Source organism: Zingiber officinale, chromosome 11A (assembly GCF_018446385.1).
Source record: "Zingiber officinale cultivar Zhangliang chromosome 11A, Zo_v1.1, whole genome shotgun sequence".
Classification (NCBI taxonomy): domain Eukaryota; kingdom Viridiplantae; phylum Streptophyta; class Magnoliopsida; order Zingiberales; family Zingiberaceae; genus Zingiber; species Zingiber officinale.
Window position 1 is genome coordinate 63,680,324 of NC_056006.1, and position 24,732 is coordinate 63,705,055.

Sequence of the window (24,732 nt, forward strand, 5' to 3'; positions counted from 1 at the left end):
TCAATTACCTCAATCTCCAACCTTTGCTCTTGATCCGCAGCCAAATAAGTGCTGCTGGAACCAAAACAAAACAAACCTCCCTGGAATTAATCAGATCAAAAAGAGATTAGATCTCAACACAACCCTATCACCAACTAAGTCCAAGAAACAATCTACTCATCTTACCTCCTCCTCTTCAATCCCGTACCCTAATCAATAGCAAGGCAGAGGAGATCCAAGATCTAATCCAGGGAAAACCTAGCACGAGTCTGATCTGATTCCTTCCCTAATCCAAGCAACACCTCCCTGATACCAACCTCTCCAAACCCGAGACCTAATTCCACCGTCAAGAAGATTAGGATCGGTAAACAGAGAAGAAAACCAAAACTCTAAAATCCACAGCTAGGGTTAATAGCTTACCTTCGAAACCCTAGGGCATCTTCAAGCCGGCGATCGAATCGGGGAAGAGAGGGTCTGCAGAAATGAGAAGAAAGATCGGGGACGGGTTGAGCAGAGGAAATCAAGATAATTCGTGCCTCCTTGATTGATTTCTGGCAAGCTCCGTAGATAGATCTACACCGGCGATCGTCGGCGTCGACTCGTCCACGCTCGGCATCGGTTCGTCCCCGTGAGAGTCTTCAGAGAGATTAGAGCGAGAAGGAGAAGGCTTCGGCTAGATCTGAGCTAAAGGATCGATGTCGGTAGAAGGAAGACCGCCGGAGCTGAAGCCTTGCTCCCGTCGGCGCCGATCGCCCGCGAGAGAGAACAGAGAAGAGAGGGGAGATCGGGATCGCGTCGGGGCAGAGAGGGGAGGAAGAACTCGGTTAAAGGATTAAGTCGAGTTCGGGAAAAAGAAATAAGAAAGGAAATTTATAATTAACACTTTTCCTCACTTAAGCGGGTATCCCAAACAGGCTTTAATCCGAACCCGAAATTGATCCCCTCAAAATCCGTCATACGAGCTCCGAAAAATTCCTAGAAAATTTCTAAAAATTCCGGAAAAATTCTATAAGGCTATTTTCCAAATAACCCTATTAATTAAATTTTCCGAGATCTCACACTACCTTTCTCCGGCAGCAAGATCCCTGCTGAAAAGTAAGGTAAGGTGCTTAGGTTATTCTGGGAATTGGGGTATCTGTTGGAAATTAATTCCTTGAACCCCATTTTATGATCTAGACAATGAATTGCAGGGCTTTACTTGGGTTTCTTGCAGTTGCTGGCGACTGACCTGTCTGGCTGTGATTTAACCGGAGAGGTTTAGTGTTGAGGTGATTAATAGAGGACTTGTTTCAATTTTATTAGCGTACATAGAAATTTGATATGTTTTGTAGTTGGACGATCATGTGAATGTCGATTAGGTTTATGTGTTTTTGAAATTAGGGTTTTTTCCCTAATTTAGGGTTAAAGAATTTATTTAGCTATTTATAGGAATTTAGCTAAATAATCGTATATCTATTGGTATTACAGGACTTTGACGCGACACGAGTATCTCGACGTCGGACTTGGACGATTGGATCTTTCTTATTGGAGGCGAGTACTTTTGACTTATTGTCTTTGATATGCATAGTAATGAAATTAACAAGTTGCATTAATTATGTTCCTCATTTGTTTCGGTTAATCACTACCCGATTACCTGTTACCTGCTTGATTGATTGTTTGTTTTGCATTTCGTGTTGTTATGTTCCTGATTACACATGCTCATAGGGGTAGTGATATAACCATGTTCAAGACCTAGGTTTAATAACTTATTTGATCAGGGTACTTTGATATGATTTATTCACTATGGTGCACATCATTATATGTCCATAGATTGGTTTAGTATATTACCATGATTAGTGACATGCACCATTCGCATGATTGCATGCTGTGTGATAGATTGCTCCATTATTGTCGAGCACATCGCCAGTTTCATCACTGTTCGGTGCTCCATTGTTGACGCTCATGGGTAGCGTGACGCAGCGTGGTAGCACGTCAGTTTGCTCTTCCGGTGCTCCGTTGGTCCGCTCATGGGTAGTGTGACGCAGCGTGTAGCACGTTAGAGATCCCTCCTCGTCATCGTGTACCGAGAGATGAGAGCATTGCGCTCCCCCATTTATGATTTGGGGTAGGAGTATATGTGTACTCTGACAGCATCCCGTCCACTCGGTCACTCATCAGGAGTAGTGATGCAGAGTGCACGGTCGTCACAGCCCTACCCACTCGGTCCAACTTTTGTTGTGAGTTGGCTGAATGGCGTCAGGGGTGACCATGACATTGGCATCATATGCATGATGCATTTATTGCTTATGTTTGTGTTTGCTGCATTTATATGTTGCATATTGTTTAGATACCTATGTTTGACATGCATACAGGATTTCTATATCACTCAGACTATTTGTCCTTATACCCAGATCCTGGTTAGTACAGTTTCTCTCCTGTTTACTTCAGATGCATTTTTATCTTCTTTTTGTCAGGAGACTGTACGCATGATTAGTGCTAGGTGTTATTTCCTTACTTTGCATATCAATTGTACCTGCTGAGTGTTGGACTCACCCCGCCTCCATTGTTGTTATATTTCAGGTTGATGCTGTCAGGAGAGAGTTCTAGTTGCTAGTCCCCTGCAGACCACAAGCTGTTTTTATCTTTTGGTTTGTTATTTAGACTGTGTTAGACTTATTCTGTTTGAGGATTTGGATATTGTATGGATTCTTATGATCAATGGATTTTCGTATGGTTTAGATTTGTTCTACTACATGCCTGCCTAGACGGCAGAAGAGGTAAGTTGATCTTATCGTCGGATTTGAGCTTTACGAGTGTAGTTGAGTAGGGTTGATTTCGAGTCAGGGTATTATTATTCTGTTTACTTATTATATAAACTGCGTGGGTGATTGTTTATTTACTGTTATTATTCCAGCCGCATGTGGCTGAGGTATATGCTGCCGAAATTTCTTCGGACAGGGACTCCTCAGGGGCGTGACAGAGGCAGCACAGGCCGTGTAGATCTACACGGCCGTGCAAGGATGGCAGTGGCAGAACATGTCACGACCGTGTGCATCACATGACCGTGTGAGTTGGGCAGTGAAGAGAATGACCAAGGCCGTGTCTCACACACGGCCAGGTCTCAAGGCTATGTGGCGTCCAAAATCTCTGCTCTATATAAGGGTTTCTTTCACCATTTGAAGAGGAGAGTGTTGGTTGCTACCCGAAATATCGTACTGGTTCCCCTGTACAAAAATTTTGTACAAGCCCCAAACCATTCATAACAACCTATTGTGTTCTTTAGAAATTAAATTTGGGATCGCAAACAGAACTTAACATTATTGATTCCAAATTCAACTTATCTATTCTTAGAGTTTTTCACTTGGATCACAAACGATGCTTAACATTATTAATCCAAATTCACCCATGTTATAAAATTGATTAAATATTTATTTCAGAAATCGGCTTCCAGGTTAAACATGGTGAGACACTAGGACTTCTTGGGTATGGGATCATCCACAACTTCCTAGTCAAAGCCTTTCAACCAAATTCAATATTTAATCTCCTTATAGTAACCCTAGGTTTAACCACTAAGAACAATCGAATCACAAGATCGAAAAAACAAAAGAAACACAAAATCGAATCATAAATTCGAAACCTAGAATCGTTAGCTTCTTGTGTTTGGTATTTCAAAATCCATACAAAGAAAACTAATATGAGCGGAATAAGACAACTAGTTATACCTTTCTTTGTAGCTAGAGACCTCTTGATCTTCTATCGTATTCCTCTTCTTATCTCGGACATTATGTGGGCAACGATATACCAAGATGAGAATCCACCCAAGCCTCCTTCTTCTCCGTGCAAGTTTCGGCCACCAACTATTCTTCAAGGGAAGCTTTCTTTCTCTTCTTCTTCTCCGCAAGAACCCGGCCACCAAGATGAAACAAGACCTCCAAGTGCCGTCGGCCTCAACAAAAGGAGAAGAGAGAAAGAAGAGAGGAGAGGGCTGGCCACTAAGGAATTAGAAGAGAGAAATAATAGATGTGTTATTCAAGGGGTAACCCCTCCCTCTCTTTTATAATCCTTGGTCATGATAAATAAGGAAAGCTTTGAACATAATTAAAACTTCCTAATTTTCTTTGCCAATGGCTAATAAGGAAAATTTAATTAAAATTTTCTCTTAATCCATCTTATGGTCGGCCCCTACATGTCCTCCAAATAAGGAAAGTTTTAAACACAAAATTAAAACTTTCTAATTTGTTTCCAGAAATTTTAAAAATAAAATTTTCTCTTTTTAAATTCCCTTCATGGTTGGTTATAAAAGGAAACTTTTATAAATTAAAATCTCTCTTTTAAAACAAGTGGATGGTTACAAAAAAGGAAAGTTTTTTCCAAAATTAAAATCTTCCTTTTCAACTACAAATAAGGAAAGATATCAAATCTTTCTTTTCATCCTTTGTAGAAAGCTATAAGAGGAAAGATTTAAATTTTAAACTCTCTTTTAAAACCATGACATCCACATAAGGAAATATTTGAAAAAAATTAAAATCCCCTTTTAATTTATTGTGGCTGGCCACCTAAGCTTGGGCTCCAAGCTAGGGTCGGCCTCCACTTGAACCCATCTAGCCTTGGTTTGGTCGGCCCTAGCTTGGGCTCCAAGCTTGACTTGGCCAGCCACCTTAAGGTGGGTAAGAAGTTGGGTTTGGGTGTATATAAGACTTTATAAATAAGAGGCTACGACCGGGGCCGAGAGGAGGAATTGGTTTTGACCTCTCGATGAACTTGAGTTTCCCGTGTTCGCCCCGAACACCCAACTTGAGTTCATCAATAATAACTCATACCACTAAAGAGTTATTATTGAACTACCGCACCAATCCCATATTACTATATGGGCTCCTTTTTATCATGAGTGTGTTAATCTCCCTATATTTAAGATATTGAATGCCCACTAATTAAATGAGTTACTGACAACTCACTTAATTACACTACAAAAAATACCATTATTATCGACTGAATTTTCCGTCGGTATTCCGTCGGTATATGACATTACCGACGGAATACCGACGGAATTTATGATATCGGAAGTATTTTGGTCGGCATTCACTTTACCGACGGAAAAGTATATCCGTCGGTAAGTACCGACGGAATTATATATTCAGTCGGTATATTACCGACTGACTTTCTTACCCGTCGGTAAAAAATCAAACGGCGGTAAACGGAGCTTACCGACGGAATTACGGATTCCGTCGGTAAACCCCGACAAAAACAACTATTCTGTCGGTGTTTGCCGACGGAATTACGGATTCCGTCGGGGTTTACCGACGGAATCTTTGATTCCGTCGGTAATATATCTCAAAAACCACTGTGCTTTTCGATAATATACCGACGGAATTATAGTTTCCGTCGGTAAAAAACTGGAAAAAATTTATAATCCTGCCCCTGCTTTGCTAGTTTCCCATATACAAATTTAATACAAATACAAACCATCACAGGCGATGGTATCACAAACACAATCCACACAATATATTCACAACATACAACAACAAGATCACAATATAAATCAATCCACAATCTCCAAAATACAACATACAACAAATAGAAAATCTCCAAACTATAATAAAATCTAAGTATCAAGTTCTCACAATCAAAAGTATCTAAAAGTATACAAGTGAACGACAAATACAAAATATCCAAAATACATATCATGATACATCACTTATACATATATCCGAATATAATCCTGTAAAAGTCAAATACAATAGATTATGATTAGAATAAATCAATGCAAATGTAATATAACTCAAACATTGTTATATATAACTAATTTTACTTGTAAAAAAATACCTGGATTATATTTTGATAACCAATAATAGTGGTGATGGTGAATGTATCAGTATGAACTCCTGAAAAATGTAAAACACTTTAAGATAAACATCTAATAATATCCCAATACAATAAATATATTTGACTTAATGAATTTCTAAAAAAATCTAAAAAAAATCAAGTTATAGTTAAACATACCTCAACAAAATCTAATCATCAGCAGGGTCTGGGTCTGATGGGTCTGGGGTCTCCTCTGACTGGGGCTGCTGTGATGGGTCCCATCGTGCAATGATTGCTTGCATCTGGGCCAATGCTTGCTCCTGTGCAGCCCACTTCTTCTCCCACTTCTGATCCATGGTAGTCATCTGAGTTTTCAAGTCTTGGTTTTCTTTTCTTAATGACTCCACCTCAGAAGAAGAAGAAGAGGAACTCGCACGGCCCCTTGGAGTCAAATACCACCTTGGCCTGGAATCAAGGCAGTAAGAGGAGGAGTTCTTTGTCCTTCCACCCACAACATCATAATAAATTTCATTTATTTCCTGGGTGGATAGATCCTGTGACTCCCCTCCCTCTACTGGTGGCTGAGATGCCTGAGCAACCCTGCTTGTCATTTCCTCCTGTGTAGAAAAAATATACAATTTATATATTATACACAATTATTAAAGCTAATTAATCATTATTAAAGATTAAATATAAATTGCAAGTTAATAATTCAAACCCCAATGTTCTTTGATCGATCATCAATATATGTGCCATCCTTTCTCTGGTGAGTTTTGAGAAAGATCTCCAAGCAAGTGGGTTGTCTTTCTAAAGAACGCTCCTGCATGCACAAAGAAATTTGACTAAAATTATACAAGTTCATTAATAAATAAAAATTTAATTTATATAACTTTAAATTAAAATCACCAGATCCATAGCGTGCTCAACAATGGATCGAGATCCTGATGTATGCCGAGCAGATCCGGTACTCGGGCCACCTGGCTCTGTATTCCTATTCGCTCGAGCTTTTAGAGCCTTTGTCTGCCATCTTTCTGCAGACCAAGTGGTCGTCCATGTACTCCAAATCTCGTCGGATACATAAGCAGGCCGTGTGCCATCCTTTCTCACATAGTATAATAGGTCTTTGTACAACTTGGCACAATAAATATTCCAAGTTTTTGCAAATTCTACCTCGTGCCCCTCCTCCCATGTATATTTTTTCTGCAATTTAAAAATAAAATTTTAGAATATTAAAGGATAAATATAATGTACATATTCAATTTACTTACCACAAATTCTTGATAATAGAAATCCTTAGTTCCAGCATCTACATGTCTCCATGTAGTCCCAGATATGCAGACTCTTTCCTTAAATTTCCGTGTGATATATGTGGATACTCGATGGCCGTCGGGAGTAAACCTACATATAAGCAATATTAAGACATAAGATATATGTTATAAATAAAGAACTTGAATTACTAATAATAAAAAAAATACTTACGACTCTCCAACAACCCTAAGTACGGTGGATCCACGGAGTGGTGCTGGAAGATCTGCCATGATACCTTATATCTACAAAAACATATTACAGCACATCATAATAAGTCTTTAATAACATGATAAATAAGCAACAAAACATGATTAAAGCATAACTTACTAGATGAATAATAATGCTAAAATTTAATCAATCCTAGACTCTGGAAGCATTTCTACTCAACATTAACAGTTTGTAAGTCGTCGTCGCTAGACTCTGTTAGTTCAACAAAATCCTCACTGCTGGATTTCTCTCCATCATCTATCTCCTCGTTAGTGGCATTACCATCTACAAGTAATTGTGATGTAGATTGGATTTGTGAATCAACCGAATGTCTCTCTACTTCGTCATTCTGAAATGCATCATGGTTTTGAGCAGTAATAGTGCTCGGCATTTCTATGGTAGAACGAGACTTCAATCGACAAACAGACAACCATTCACTAGCTCTTCTTCTCTTCGTAGGATATTCAAGATAAACCACCTGACCCGCTTATATTGCAAAAATGAAAGGTTCAAACTTATTGAACCTTCTGTTTGCATTAACCTCTACTAAATTATAATTTGGATGTATTCTGGTACCTGTTCTTGGGGTTGGATCATACCATGAACATTTGAACAACACACACCTTTTTATCGGTAATGCAGGATACTCAACCTCTATAATTTCCTCAAGTCTACCATAGTAATCAAACTCAATGTTATTGGTGTCGATAGATCCTTTAACGCAGACACCAGAATTAAAAGTTAATCTCTGCGAATCTCGTTGTCTCACATGGAATTTGAGACCATTAACATAGTAACCCGAATAGACCATTATTTGGCGTAGGGGTCCAGATGCAAGATTCAATATTCTATCATCTTGTACATTAGATATTCTTCGGTCTTTCACCTATCAAAATAGTAATACGAAAAATTAGGACCGAATTTATTTTAATAAAGAATTATGAAAATTTCTCTAACTCACATATATTTGAAACCATAATACAAATTCGGTCTCTAACTTTTCAGCAACCTCACTTGCAGTCATTGATGGATTTTGAAGATGTAATTGTTGCTCATACAAGCTTTGAAAAAAGGTAATTATAAGAAAATTAGGATATCAAGCAATTAACTACAACGAAATAAAAGCTTGATTAGAGAAGTTAACTTACTTTATGTAGGGTTTGACCTCATCACAGTTTAAGAGTATGTATGTTCTTGCAGCATGGTATTCTTGTTGAGTTAACCATCTAGAAACATATGCACCCATTGGTTTACCAGAAAATTTGAAAATAGAAAGCATCGATGGATCTATATTCTGAGTATCATCGGAATTTCTAGGACATTTGCGGTGTTTGGTTTTAACATTATCAGCAAAATAATAAGAGCAGAAAGAAGATGCTTCCTCCACCAGATAAGCATTACATATTGACCCTTCAACTCTTGCTTTATTACGAACATTATTTTTTAATTTTATCAAAAACCTTTCAAATGGGTGCATCCATCTATACTGCACAGGACCAGCTATTCGTGCCTCATATGGTAAATGTACCGGTAGATGTTCCATTGAATCAAAAAAACTTGGTGGAAATATACACTCCAACTTACAAAGTATGAGAGGAATGTCAGTCTCAATCATATCAACCGTCATAATACACCTCGTTGTCAAATCTACGAAAAAAGACTCAACTTCGTAAGTGCTTGCCAAACATTATTGGGAAGTAAATCATGAAAAGCTATTGGAATAAGTCTTTGCATGAACACATGACAGTCATGACTCTTCATTCCAAACATCTTTAATTTGTTCATGTCAACGCATCGAGCCATATTCGAAGCATATCCATCTGGAAATTTGATTTCTTTTAACCAACTACATAAAGCTTGTTTACCATCTTTGTCCAATGTATAACAAGCTTTTGGAAACTTATTGGTTGTTTCATTCTGATGCAATTCTGGTATGTTGACTAGTTCTTTTAATTCTTCACGTGATTTTGCAGTGTCCTTAGTTCTTCCAGGTACATTCATCACAGTGTTGAAGATATTATCAAAGAAATTTTTCTCAACATGCATCACATCTATATTGTGTCGAATGAGTAGATACTTCCAATAAGGCAACTCCCAGAATATGCTCCTTTTCTTCCAACCACACTTGCACATCCTCACAAGATACTTATTTATCTCATCAGAATTAGGCTGAGATAGTGGGAGGAATCTATAACTATCTATTTGTTCAATGATTTCTTCACCTGAAGTATGGACTGCTGGGGGAGGTTTTCTTACTACAACATTCTTTAGAAAATTTTTCTTATTTCGCCTAAAAGGGTGATCCAGTGGTAGAAATTTACGATGATTATCAAACCAAGATACCTTCCCACTGCAAGGCAATGAAAATGCATCGGACTCTGTCATGCAATGTGGGCATGCTAATTTACCAGCCGTGCTCCATCCTGACAACATTGAATATGCTGAAAAATCACTGATCGCCCATAATAATGCAGCATGTAATCTAAAATTAGTTTTACTTGTAACATCATAAGTCACTGACCCTACATTCCATAAATCATTTAATTATGCAATTAGTGGTTGCAAGAAAACATCTATCTACTCTTTGGGATTGGTTGGACCAGGAATAAGCACAGTTAGAAACATAAATTCATCTTTCATGCACATCCAGGGTGGTAAATTGTATGTTGTTAATATAACTGGTCAGGATGAATATTGCTGTCCCGATTGACCAAATGGTTGAAATCCATCAACGGAAAGTCCCGATCTCATATTACGTGGTTCCATTGCAAACGAGGGAAATACAGTATCAAGATGTTTCCATGCAGAAAAATCACAAGGATGACACATAATAATGCCTTCATGCTCATGCTCATGCTCATGATGCCACAATATGTGGTTAGCTGTAGCTGCAGATGCATACAAGCGTTGAAGTCTAGCAGTTAACGGAAAATAATACATCACTTTCCAAGCAATATTTTTCTTCTTCTTCCCTGGTATGCGATTACGATGCTTAAAACGAGGGTGAGTACAGATTTTACATTCATTCAAATCACTGTCTTCATTCCAAAATATCATGCAGTTGTTTATACAACAATCAATTTTCTCTACAGGCAAACCTAAACCTCTGATCAATTTCTTTATTTCATAGAAGCTATCAGTCATTATGTTATCAGTAGGGAGCAACTCTGACATCAATTGACAAATGTCATCGTAACATCTTTCTGAGAAATGATGTTCTGCTTTCATATTCAATAACCTTGTTGTAGCTGATAGTTGTGAATGACCTGAAGGAATGCCTTCCCACACTTCTCTTTCACTAGCCTTTAACATTTCATATAGTTGCTGATATTCAGGGGTTGGTATTTCATCTATATTCGAATAATCAACTGCATTCATCGCATCTTGAACCATTGATTGCATTGAAATATCAATATTATTTGATGCTTCAGGAGCTGTAACAGTAGTCCCAGAATACGAACCACCAGATGACCCAATTGGTTCATATATATAAGGTTCTCCGTGGCAATACCAATTGTAGTAATTTGGCACAAATCCATTTCTACATATGTTCATTTTTACGGTATCTTCATCACGAAATGCTCTATTTTGACATTTTTTATGATTGCATGGACACCGTAACTCAGAACCATTCATACATTCTGGATGACTTTTAGCAAAAATCACAAACTGTTCAACTTCAGCAATAAAATCATCTATGATAAAACCATTGTCTAATCGATTGTACATCCAAGCTTTGTTCATATACATTGGTATAACCTAAAGAGAATATAAATTGAAACATTATTAAACTTGTTGTATCACTTGAAATAAGTTTAAATAAAGAATTATGTGCACAATTTCATCTCACGATCATCATATCATATTACCATAAATCACCTCTACACTAGAACAATTAAATGAAACTATTATAAACATGTTGTTCCTTATAGCATTATCAAATGAAATAATCATACATATATGAGAAGCATCGATCAAACTACATTTTATGCAAGTACAATAGCGAAATTGATCAAAATATGTCACGACACTTAAATTTTCTAGGGTTTACATTGTGCTCAGCTACGAACAAGCCGTGAACAGGCCGCCGGCAGCGATCCGCGAGCAGGGCGCGGCTGCCGGCCGTGTGAAAACGCAAACGAGAGAGGAGAATAGAAGAGCATACGAGATCGAACGGTGTGAACGGGAGGAGAGATCGCTGGAGAGGAAACCGAGGAAAGAAAGAGGTAAGAGGAAAGGGACAATCATGCCTAAATCGTGATTTGAAATATATTTCCCAGAACAATAATTCGTCGGTAATCACCGGAATGGTTAACCGGTGATTTGGTAGTTATCAAGGTTTAGCGAACGAAAGTGCTTTCGGTATAATAAAACCTAAACCCGAACATCATTCCGGTCAGTTATTTACCGTGAATAAGATGTCCGTGAAATACACAAAATTCTAACGACGATATTATGGGACTCCACGGAATATTTATATTGGTGGTACCGATGAAATTATTAATTACCTTCGGCATCACCGGAATCATTATATCAACTCGAATCACGAATATTAATATCCATCGGTAATCCGACGAATCCGCATAAATATCCGGCAGATAAAGTATGCGTATACGCGTCTGAGTTGAGATTCCGTCGGTACTCCCGTCGTTAAACTCATGCATTTTTGTAGTGTTAATATCTAACTCCAAGAGTAGTACGACTCAACCTTATTGTCATGTCAGACTAAGTCACCTGCAGGGTTTACATGATAATCCTTATGAGCTCCTCTTGGGGACATCATCAACCTAGATTACTAGGACACAATTTCATTCTATAATCAACACACCATATCAATAATATCATTTCCCAACTTATCAGGCTAATTGATTTATTGAACTAAATCACACCCTTTGATAAATTAAAGAAATAAATATTAAGTATACGTGCTTGTTATTATATCATGATTAAGAGCAAGTACTTCCATAATAATAGAGGTCTTGTTCTTTTAAAGAGTCAATATAAAAAGAAACCACCTCAAATGGTCCTGCTCAATATACTCATAGTGTACTAGTATAATTTATTAGTCAAGATAAAATAATACCAAATTACACTACGACTATTCCAATGGTTTGTTCCTATCCATTTTAGTCGTGAGCTACTATTTATAACTTATAAGGAATTGATAAGATGATCTTCTGTGTGTGACCCCACACACCATGTTATCTACAATATAAATTATTTGAACAACTACCCTTAGCATATAAATATAGACATTTGACTAATGTGATTCTTTATTTTAAAATAAATGTTTACAAAAATCTAATCTTTTAGTATACACTCTAACAATCTCCCACTTATACTAAAAGACTATGCTGCCATATATGCTGCCATACATCTAATTCCCATCCCCTCAACATGGCGATCAAAAGCTTTCGCCGGAAGGGCCTTAGTGAAAGGACCTGCAAGGTTATCTTCTGATGTAATCTTGGCGACAACAACTTCTCCTCACTTTATGATGTCCTGTATCAGGTGGTACTTGCGCTCAATGTGTTTACTCGCCTTATAGGCTCATGATTCCTTCGAGTTTGCTACTGCACCACTATTATCACAATAAATTGTGATGATTTTGGGCAAACCAGGAATCACATCTAAGTCCATCAAGAAGTTCCTGAGCCATACAACTTCTTTGGCTGTCTCGGAGGCTGCCACATACTCAGCTTCCATGGTTGACTCTGAAATGTATTTCTGCTTAACACTCCTCCATTTAATGGCTCCACCTCCTAAAGTAAACACATAGCCTAATGTAGATTTACTATTATCCCTATCTGATTGGAAGTCAGAATCCATGTAACCCACAAGAAGCAGATCATCTGCTTGATATACCAGCATATAGTCTCTAGTCCTTCTCAGGTACTTTAATATATACTTTACGGCAGTACAATGTCCCTGCCCTGGATTACTTTGATATCTGCTAACCATGCCCATGGCAAAATAGATATCCGATCTCGTGCACAACATAGCATACATAGGCTTCCTACAACTGAAGCATAAGGAACTGCCTTCATCTCTTCTATCTCTTTTGATGTCTTCGGAGACATCGCTTTAGATAAAAATACTCCATGCCTAAAAGGTAGAAAACCTTTCTTGGAGTCTTGCATGCTAAAACGAGGTAGGATTGTATCGATATATGAAGTTTGGGATAAGCACAACATTCTTTTCATGCGATCTCTTATTACTCTGATCCCGAGAATATGAGTGAATTCTTCCAAGTCCTTCATATTGAATTGCTTGGACAACTATACCCTTACTTCCGACAACACTTTGATATTGTTTTCAACTAACAAAATGTCATCTACGTATAGTACAAGAAATACCACCACGTTTCTATCACACTTCTTGTATACACAAGACTCATCTGGACACTAAATAAATCCATATGACTAGATTACTTCATTAAACCAGATGTTCCAAGATCTTGAAGCTTGCTTTAGTCCATAAATCGATCGATTGAGCTTGCACACTAGATGCTCTTTGCCCTTTGCAATAAACCCCTCTGGTTGCTTCATATGGATGTTTTCTTCAAGACCTCCATTAAGGAAAGCTGTCTTGACATCCATTTGCCAAACCTCATAATCCATATGAGTGGCAATAGATAAGAGTATCCGGATAGACTTAAGCATGGCTACCGGCGAAAAAGTTTCCTCATAATCGATTTCCTCTTTCTGAGTGTACCCCTTCATGAAGGTTTCCACCTTCCCATCTGTCCCTCTTTTCCTTTTGTAGATCCACTTACATCCAACGGCTTTTACACCATTTGGTGGTTCTACAAGCTCTCATACCTTATTAGAATACATAGATTCTATTTTAGAATTCATCGCTTTTTGTCAAGATACTGCATCTTTATCTTGGAGTACTTCGTCATATGTCCGGAGATCAATTTCATGTTCACCAGGGATCAAGTCCGAAGATTCTCCCAAAAACATGAATATCTTAGGTTGCCTCACAACCCTCCCACTACGACGAGACACTGTCAGTAACTGTGCATCATTTGTGATACGTGTTGCAGTTTCTTGTGATATTTCATCTTGTACTGTTGGTACTAGACTAGACGTGTCCTCTCTAATTTCTTCTAGAACAATTTCACTCATGGGCTTATGATTTATTACATAATCTTCTTCTAAAAATCGAGCATTGGTGCTAACAATGATCTTCTGATTTTTAGGATTATAAAACAAACCACCTTTCGTTCCTTTAGGATATCCTACAAACAAACAAACAAACTTCTATATGTGATTTCAACTTGTCAGTGTCTCCCTTCAGCACATGTGCTGGACTACCCCAAATTCGAATATGTTTCAGACTAGGCTTATGTCCATTCCACAATTCTATGGGAGTAAAGGGTACTGATTTAGAAGGTACCATATTCAGAATATACACTGCTGTTTCCAGAGCATATCCCCAAAATAAATTTGATAATTCTGAATAACTCATCATCGATCTAACCATTTCCATAAGAGTCCTTTTCCTTCGTTCTGGCACACCATTCTGTTGGGGTGTACCAGGTGTAGACAATTGGGATTGAATCCCGGTCTCTGATAAGTAATTCCTAAACTCTCCAAAGAGGTATTCACCACCATGATCAGACCGTAGTGTCTTGATACTTTTACCATGACATTTCTCCATATCAGCTTTGTACTCTTTGAACTTATCAAAGCATTCAGACTTGCGGTGCATCAAGTAAATGTACTCATATCTCGAATAGTCATCTATAAAAGAGACAATATTCGAAACCACCTCTTGCCTGGATAGACATAGGACCACACAAATCAAAATGAACCAGCTCTAACACATCTTTGACTCTATACCCCTTGACCTTAAAAGGTCTCTTGGTCATTTTTCCTTCCAAGCAAGATTTGCAAGTTGGAAAGTTTTCCAATACTAATGAACCTAAGAGTCCATTGGCTATTAGCCTTTGAATCCTACTCAAGTTAATATGACTAAGTCTTAGATGCCAAAAATATGTTTGGTTCATATTTGAAGGTTCCTTTCTCTTATTAGAATTAGAGAATGTGTTATTAATTTCCATTTATTGCTTTGTGAGAGTTATTAGATTTAGAGTATACAAATTGCCAACTAATGTACCAGAACAGATAATTACCTTATTTTTCTTGACAACCACTTTGTCATCAAAAGAAGCAGTATATCTATCCAAAAATAGTTTAGAAACTGAAATTAAATTCTTTCTAAAACTTGGTACATAAAGACAATTTCTTAAAATCAAAGTTCTATTCCTATCGAATGATAAGTAGACGTCTCCCACTGCAATAGCCGCCACTTTTGTAGCATTGCCCATGTAAACGGTTATCTCTCCCTCATATAGTCGGCGGGTTTCCTGGAACCCCTGCAATGTATTGCAGACATGATTAGTGGCTCCTGTATCTACACACCAGGTGCTGGTAGATAACACCGCTAAACATGTTTCAACTACTAGAGAATAAGATATACCTTTATTGTTCTCTCTCCTTTAAGGACAGTCCACCTTCCAATGTCCTGACTGCTTGCAAATGAAGCACTTTCCCTTTGGCTTCTTCACTCTTGCTTTTAGTCTAGTACCTAGAGATTGATTCACTTTCTTTGCCGAGCCAACTTGTTTCTTTTTCTTCTTCTTGCCTTTCAACTTAGAAGTAGAAATATTCTCAGGAAAGTGAATTTGAGAATTATGACAAAATAGCCCTTCTATTACTTGAAGTTCTGTCAGTAGTTCCGCCAATGAATAAATCCTTTTATTCATATTGTAGTTCAGGCGGAACTGCTCAAAACTTTTGGGTAGCGTTTGGAGAATAATATCGACCTGGGTTTCCCCATCGATTTCAGCTCCAAGGATTTGTATCTCGTTCAAGTAAGCCATCATCTTTAGGATATGATCCCTTACGGGTGTCCCCTCAGACATGGTGGCTGTCATTAAATTTCTCATAACCTCTTGTCTAGCAGTCCGATTATGATGTCCTAAGAATTCCTTGAGATTGTTCATCATGTCATAGGTAGTTGGCAAGTCCTGATGCTGATGTTGCAACATATTTGATATTGAAGCCATAATGTAACACCGCGTCATCTCATCTGCCTTTACTCATTTCTTATGATACTCAATCTCCTCTTCACTAGAATCACTATTAGGCACATTAGGGCAGTCCTCTAACAGTACAAACTTATAGCCTTCAGCAGTTAGGACAATGCCCAGGTTTCTTTTCCAATTTATGTAATTGGGACCAGTAAGTTTGTTCTCTTTTAGAATAATAGTCAGTGGGTTGAAAGTCATCCTAAGAATCACAAAATAAGTTTTGGTCAAGACTTTAAATTTAGAATAATATTGATTCCTCAAACAATATTATTTAAATTTACCAACACCTCAAAATATCGTGAATTTTGCATGCCACGTTAGTGTGGACGTATACAAATTCAAACATTTGTAAGAGGAGGTTTTACCCATTAATTTTATTATCTTGCCATCCTAACTTTATGACAAATAAAATTAATAGTTGGTTTTCCTTTGGTTACACAAATAATAGCAGTGACTCCGTTGGGGAGGATACTATTAAATGTGCCTAAGTGTGTACCATTACTTGATACATAGTCCATTAAATAGGATTATGCCCCTTCAGTTGGAGAAGATCACACGCTCCTAAATAATTTCCTATAACCATCCATAAAAGGATGTTTGATCTAGTGATCTGCAAATAAACTCATCCGTTGTGGAGGAAGGCACTCAAAGCTAACACGCAAGTTTGTTTGCATCACTTACAAACCAGTAATAGAGACCGTGGAATTTATTTAAAATCCCTCTCCCACTTAGTTATTTAAGATGAGGATTTTATCATGCAAGCACACATCACATGCACACACACATCACAGCAAAAAAAAGCAATAAATATGGAAAAATATTTTTCCAACTATTATGGCCACTTCTATCACTGTCCTCCGTGTGCTGCCAACCCTAGCTGCTGCCATCTTTAGCCACCACAATCAGGTCTAGTTGTCGCATCTATCTTGCTTCTTTTCTCGCTACACCTCTAGTCCTCAAATAGTACCACGCCTCGCAAGAATACAATCCGCGACAAAAATAGAATTTTACATTTATCGATCATATATTCCACAAGGGAATGTACATGTAATCTAGATCAAAACAAAAATGTAAAATCCTAAAATTAATACAACTCCTGCTGTATTTAATATATACAATCATGCACACACATAAAATGCCCTCGACATGTCCGAGGGTCTAATCACACACAATCACATTAAGGTCATAATAGTTGGATCTAGGATGCATGCAACCACAGAGTTAATCTATTTGCACATCCTACTATTATCCTTCCTAAAATATGTATGACATGTGCATAATTAAATTGAAAAACCAAACACACAGAGGCAAATCCTAGCTCTGATACCAATTGTTGGTTGCTACCCAGAATATCGTACTGGTTCCCCTGTATAAAATTTTTGTACAAGCCCCGAACCATTCCTAACAACCTATTGTGTTCTTTAGAAATTAAATTTGGAATCACAAACAAAACTTAATATTATTGATTCCAAATTTAACTTATCTGTTCTTAGAGGTTTAGACTTGGATCACAAACGATGCTTAACATTATTAATCCAAATCCACCCATGTTACAAAGTTGATTAAATATTTATTTCAGAAATCAGATTCCAGGTTAAACATGGCGAGGCACTAGGACTTCTTGGCTATGGGATCATCCACAACTTCCTAGTTAAAGCCTTTCAACCAAATTCAATATTTAATCTCCTTATAGTAACCCTAGGTTTAACCACTAAGAACAATCGAATCACAAGATTGAAAAAACAAAAGAAACACAAAATCGAATCATAAATTCGAAACCTAGAATCGTTAGCTTCTTGTGTTTGGTATTTCAAAATCCATACAAAGAAAACTAGTATGAGCGGAATAAGACAACTAGTTATACCTTTCTTTGTAGCTAGAGACCTCTTGATCTTCTATCATATTCCTCTTCTTATCTCGGGCATCATGTGGGCGACGATATACCAAGATGAGAATCCACCCAAGCCTCCTTCTCCGTGCAAGTTTCGGCCACCAACTATTCTTCAAGCGAAGCTTTCTTTCTCTTCTTCTTCTCCACAAGCAACCGGCCACCAAGATGAAACAAGACCTACAAGTGCCGCCGGCCTCAACAAAAGGAGAAGAGAGAAAGAAGAGAGGAGAGGGTTGGCCACTAAGGAATTAGAAGAGAGAAATAATAGATGTGTTATTCAAGGGGTAACCCCTCGCTCTCTTTTATAATCCTTGGTCATGACAAATAAGGAAAGCTTTGATCATAATTAAAACTTCCTAATTTTCTTTGCCAATGGCTAATAAGGAAAATTTAATTAAAATGTTCTCTTAATCCTTCTTATGGTCGGCCCCTACATGTCCTCCAATAAGGAAAGTTTTAAACACAAAATTAAAACTTCCTAATTTGTTTCTGGAAATTTTAAAAATAAAATTTTCTCTTTTTAAATTCCCTTCATGGTTGGTTATAAAAGGAAACTTTTATAAATTAAAATCTCTCTTTTAAAACAAGTGGATGGTTACAAAAAAGGAAAGTTTTTTCCTAAATTAAAATCTTCCTTTTCAACTACAAATAAGGAAAGATATCAAATCTTTCTTTTAATCTTTTGTAGAAAGCTATAAGAGGAAAGATTTAAATTTTAAACTCTCTTTTAAAATCATGGCTTCCACATAAGGAAAGATTTTTAAAAAATTAAAATCCCCTTTTAATTTATTGTGGCCGGCCACCTAAGCTTGGGCTCCAAGCTAGGGACGACCTCCACTTGAACCCATCTAGCCTTGGTTTGGTCGGCCCTAGCTTGGGCTCCAAGCTTGGCTTGGCCGGCCATCTTAAGGTGGGTAACAAGTTGAGTTTGGGTGTATATAAGATTTTATAAATAAGAGGCTACGATAGGGACCGAATGGAGAAATTGGTTTTGGTCTCCCGATGAACTTGAAATTCCCGTGTTCACCCCGAACACCCAACTTGAGTTCATCAATATTAACTCATACCACTAAAGAGTTATTATTGAACTACAGCATCAATCTCATATTATTATATGGGCTCCTTCTTATCATGAGTGTGTTAATCTCCCTATGTTTAAGATATCGAATGCCCACTAATTAAATGAGTTATTGACAACTCACTTAATTAGTATATAACTCCAAGAGTAGTACCACTCAACCTTATTGTCATGTCGGACTTAATCCTCCTGCAGGGTTTACATGACAATCCTTATGAGCTCCTCTTGGGGACATCATCAACCTAGATTGCAAGGACACAGTTTCCTTATATAATTAACAAAACACACTATAAATAATATTATTTCCCAACTTATCGAGCCTATTGATTTATCGAACTAAATCTCACCCACTGATAAATTAAAGAAATAAATACTAAATGTATGTGTTTGTTATTATATCAGGATTAAGAGCACACACTTCCATAATAACAGAGATCTTGTTCTTTTTATTCAGTTAATATAAAAAGAAACTACCTCAAATGTTCCTGCTTAATACACTCAGAGTGTGCTAGTGTAATTTTATAGAGATAAACTAATACCAAATTACACTACGACTATTCTAATGGTTTATTCCTATCCATTTTAGTCGTGAGCTACTATTTATAACTTATAAGGAACTGATAACATGATCTTCTGTGTGTGACACCACACACCATGTTATCTACAATATAAATTAATTGAACAACTACACTTAGCATATAAATGTAGATATTTGACTAATGTGATTCTTTATTTCAAAATAAATGTTTACAAAAATCTAGACTTTTAGTATACACACTAACAGAGAGTTCTCCCTTTTGGGAGAAAACAAGATTTGGGTGATTCCCCACCTTCTTGGAGGGATTTTCCGGTGATCTAAGGGCAGATCTTTAACGAATCGACTCCAAGAACGAGGATTGGATCCGAAGACCGTTCTTCATCATAGATAAGCTTTTCATCCCTTTTTCTTCTTGGATTTTAGGATCAAGATGCTTGTGATCTTCTTGTCTTTGGGTTTCTTTTCTTGTTCTATGGATTAGATCTCCTTGTTATAGGATGGAAGGAGTATTTGTAATATGATTTGATGTAGACTCTTGTGGATTTGCCAATTTTCTATTTCTATGATTTTGTCCTGTTTGTATCTATTTGATCTTGTGTGGATTGTTGTGATTGGACTTAATTACCATACTTGATTAAATGTTTGAGTATCTTGTGGATCTTGTAGAGGTAATTCCTCATTCGATTATTCGAGGGGCATGCGTGACAGACAAGCCCGTGTAAGGATGATTGAGGGATAATCTTGAAGGTGAAATAAGGTCATTTAAGGGGATAGGATAGATTATATGCATTAATCTTTTATATCTTGATATGGTTGGGAAGTAATGAATTTCTATGTTGATTATCCGAGGGGCGCATGTAACAGGCAAGCCCGTGTAAGGACATCATAGGAATCATTCCTAATTGATTACATTAGATATAGATTTTAGTTCTAAGCCGATTGTCTATTGTAAGAAAGAATCGACAATCTTCTACAAATGATGGACAATTGAAGAATAAGATTTGGTAGATCATTTACATTGAACAACTTTACAAAGAAACCAAAACTCCTAGAACATCTAATTATCATAGCCCTTACTCTTGTTTCTACGCTTTTACTTCTATGCTTTACTTTTCATAGTTGCACTTAGTTTTATAAATCAATTGATTAGTTGTTTAGCTAATTTTTGTCGAGATATCTTTAGTGGTTATAACCAGCCCCTGTGGATACGATATCTTTCTTTATTACTGACGACATATCTGTACACTTGCGGAACGTTAACAACATTCTTCCCATGTGTATCAGAGTTTGTCAGAGTTTTAAGATGATTTTTCATTGGACAGATCATATCATTCATAACCAGATGAGCCGATTGACTTAGAGGACTCTCAAAACCCAAATATTCCTACTCCAAGTCAGAAGAAGACCACAACACAAGATTATGAAGAGCTAATGGTGCAAGGGGGGATCCTAGCTTTACGAATATTACTACAAATTTCTAATAAAGCTGTTGATCTTTCTATTGATGATATTGATGTTAGTGGACTCTTCACCACTTATGTTGATGATATGAATAAAAGTGTAGGGAAATGTACTATGGTGGAAATGTCCCAAGAATCACCTCCTTTGATCACACAACTAATTTACACTATAGAAGTTGTAAGAATGGAATTGGTTAATGGTAAATGTGTAGGGACTTGTGCAATGGAAGCAAAGCCCCATGTGTTGGAACCGAAAATGTAGCTAGAGGGGAGGGGGGGTGAATAGCTCGGCGCAATCTCGTGCTCGTCGTTGCTTGTTTCTTCAATATGATAGCAGCGGAAAATACAAGAGACAACACAACAATTCTAACTATAGGGATTTACTTGGTATCCACCTCAAGAAGAGGTGACTAGTCCAAGGATCCACACACTCACGCACCCTCCACTATGTAAATACTCCTTTTCGATAACTACCGAAGGCGGAGAATCCTTACAAGCTCTCAGTACAAGAAGAAAGGAAAGGGAAACAAAATACAATAAGATCTTACAAGTTTGCACAAGAAACCCTAACCCTAAAGACATGCACTTGAATCGATTGGAGTTGAGTCCTAATCAATTGAACCCTGCTGAATCGATCCACTGATCAATTCAGACTGCATGGATCGATCGACTGATCGATCCAGCAAGCTTCTGCTCGCGGGAAAACTCTTCTCAATCGATCACCCGATCGATTGAGACCCTTCAATCGATCGGGTGATCGATTGAAGGCCTGAAGTTGCTGAAATTTCATTTCAGTCAACTTCAGAAACCCCTTGGAAATTTTACAAAATTTCAAAAATCATGAAAATCGTTGTACACATTATTTAGGGTATATATTATCATAGAAAAATAGTTTTCTATGAAAATACTTCCTATTTTCAAATATTGACACAAACTTGAAAACTTGTAAAAACTTTAGTGTTTTCTTCAAGTTTGTGTTTAACTATTCAATGATGAGTACTATCAAAAGATAGCCTTCATCAAGGTTTTCCAAAATATATTTAAAATCATTTTCAAAACCAATATCTAACCATGTTCTTTGGGCTCAATGCACATGACTTGTACATTAGTTTTCCCAATGATTGGAAAACACATAACTATGTGTTCTGATGAACTTAAAACCCAAAAGAATGCACTAAATCAACATCTTGAGTTTTGTTCATGATCCTAACATCTCACTTGCATTTAATGTGCACAAAAACCACATACGAGTCACCTTATAGTTCTTTAGTGAGATGTAAAATCTTGGTTTTGCCCTCAACTAGGGATCATGCATATCTATCTAGGCATTTTTGAAACTATGAACATCCACCTAGGATGTTACTTGTTAGTGAATGCTATTAGTCCTTAATTGCAAGGAATTAAAATAATGTGTGATGCATTATGGCATACATCAAAGATAAATAATTTTCAAAAGAAAATTTCCTATGACTATATGATGTATGTATGTATGACATGACATGGTATTTTTTTTTGTTTTTCATAATAAGGCATGAGTGCAAGAATAAATATGATGTCATGACATATGATGAGCAAACAAAGCATGGCAACTTAGCATAAATAAAATACCTAGAATGACTATCTAAGTATCCTTAAACCTTAGCTAATCTTAAAATTTAAACCTAGATTGCCCAAGATTTCCCAAGAAAATGCCAAAACCCAAATTGACATTTCTTTTACTTTTCCTACATTTGCCAATTTAAATTAAGCATATTCCTCAAATTTTGGCACAATTTACTCTTTCAAGAGTAACCAAAAAGAATAAGGCTTAGATTTGCCTTTAACTTCCTAAGAACATACCACAATCCCAACTTGGTAGTTCTTATGATTTTCCCAAATGTGCCAATTTTATTTTAAAATCAAACTTCTCACATTATGGCACATCTTACTCTTTCCAAGAGTAAACCAATAATCCTTATCATTTTCAAAGGTTAACAATAACCTTGAAAATGCTCTTAGAGTGCCAACTTTATCATGATTGGGTTAACTACCCTTTTAATTTGAGTTGACACTCTCTAACCCATCTAAGGGGTAGAGAAAATGCTCCTATGAACCCAAAACTTATTGGTGCTCCTTGGATTCTCTAGGTATTCACTAGCTAGGGGTAACTTTCCTAGATACCTTCCTAGTGACCTTATTAGGCTTCTTAGAGTCCTTGGTCATCTTTTCTAGGTCAACTCTAGCGATTTCTTCCCTTGTGACCTTCTTAGTGATTTTATTAGACTTCTTAGAAGTCTTAGTCACATTTGTTGTTGCAAAAATACTTCTAGGGATAACTTCCCTTGTATTTTTGACTTGACCACTAGGACTAGGGTTAGTTCCATAGCTATATGGAACCCTATGGTAAGAAGGCACATCCTTTTTGGTTTTAGGTTTGTATCCCAACCCTCTATGACCCTTGGATGACCCTTGTTGTCCCAAGTTTAGATTTTGCTCTTTTTGCCCTTTTAGGATATTTTCCATCCTTTTTAGGGACTTTTCTAATTTATCAAGTCTTGACCTCAAGACTTGATTTTCTCTCATTAAATCCTTAGTTTTTGGGTTTTCATTTAATCATTGAACAATTTTATTTTTAGGCTTGTAACTAAAATCCTTAGAATTCTTGCCTAAATTTTTATCTACCTTCCTAGACCTAGGTGTGGTAGTTTTAGCATGAAGAGCTACATGTTTTTCCTTAATCCTATCATGCTTCCTATTTTTATGGTAAATAGCATTAAAATGATATAAATTAGAACTAACATGTTTTTACCATTATTTAAAGGGGTAGGCTCAACAAATGATACCTTGCGTTTTACCTTGGAGGCTCCCCCTTGAGTTGTGCTTCCTCCTTGAGCCTTGACTGCTTTCTTCCCCTTGGGACATTGACTACAATAGTGCCCCTTTTGATTGCAAGAGAAGCACACAATGTGCTCCTTGCTCTTCTTTGTTCCGAGAGCAGCCTCCTTGGGCTTCTCCTTGCCCTTTGGTGCCACTTGACCCTTTTTCTTGGCCAAATTAGGGCACTTACTTTTGTAGTGCCCATGTCCCCTACATTCAAAACATATGATATGATCTTTATTTTTAGATGAAATATTTATACCTTCACATGTAGGGATGACACTTGATCCTCCATTTGATGTCTCTTGATATTTGGAGGATATATCATCTTCTTCTCCTTTTGACCCGGATGTAGAAGCTTCTCCTTCTTCTTGATCCGGCGTCACCGAAAGTCGCTCCCCCTCAATCCTAGAGGTGGAGGCTTCTTCATCTTCATCTTGTATATGGAACAAAAAGTATGCTCCCTCTTTGCCCTTTTCATTATATTCCTTTGAAGATGAAGCTTCTTGGACTTCTTCTTCTTTGGAAGTTGAG

At 37.2% G+C, this 24,732-nt stretch overlaps 1 long non-coding RNA gene across 1 annotated transcript; it reads right to left on the reverse strand.

Moving 5' to 3' along the window:
* Window positions 1–5,539: 5,539 nt before the first annotated feature.
* On the reverse strand, window positions 5,540–6,125 carry LOC122032876. Its single transcript, XR_006126233.1, has 3 exons — window positions 5,959–6,125; window positions 5,782–5,840; window positions 5,540–5,677 (listed from the first exon to the last, which is right to left on the reverse strand). It is a non-coding gene; the product is annotated as an uncharacterized LOC122032876 (long non-coding RNA).
* Between the last annotated feature and the right edge of the window lie 18,607 nt (window positions 6,126–24,732).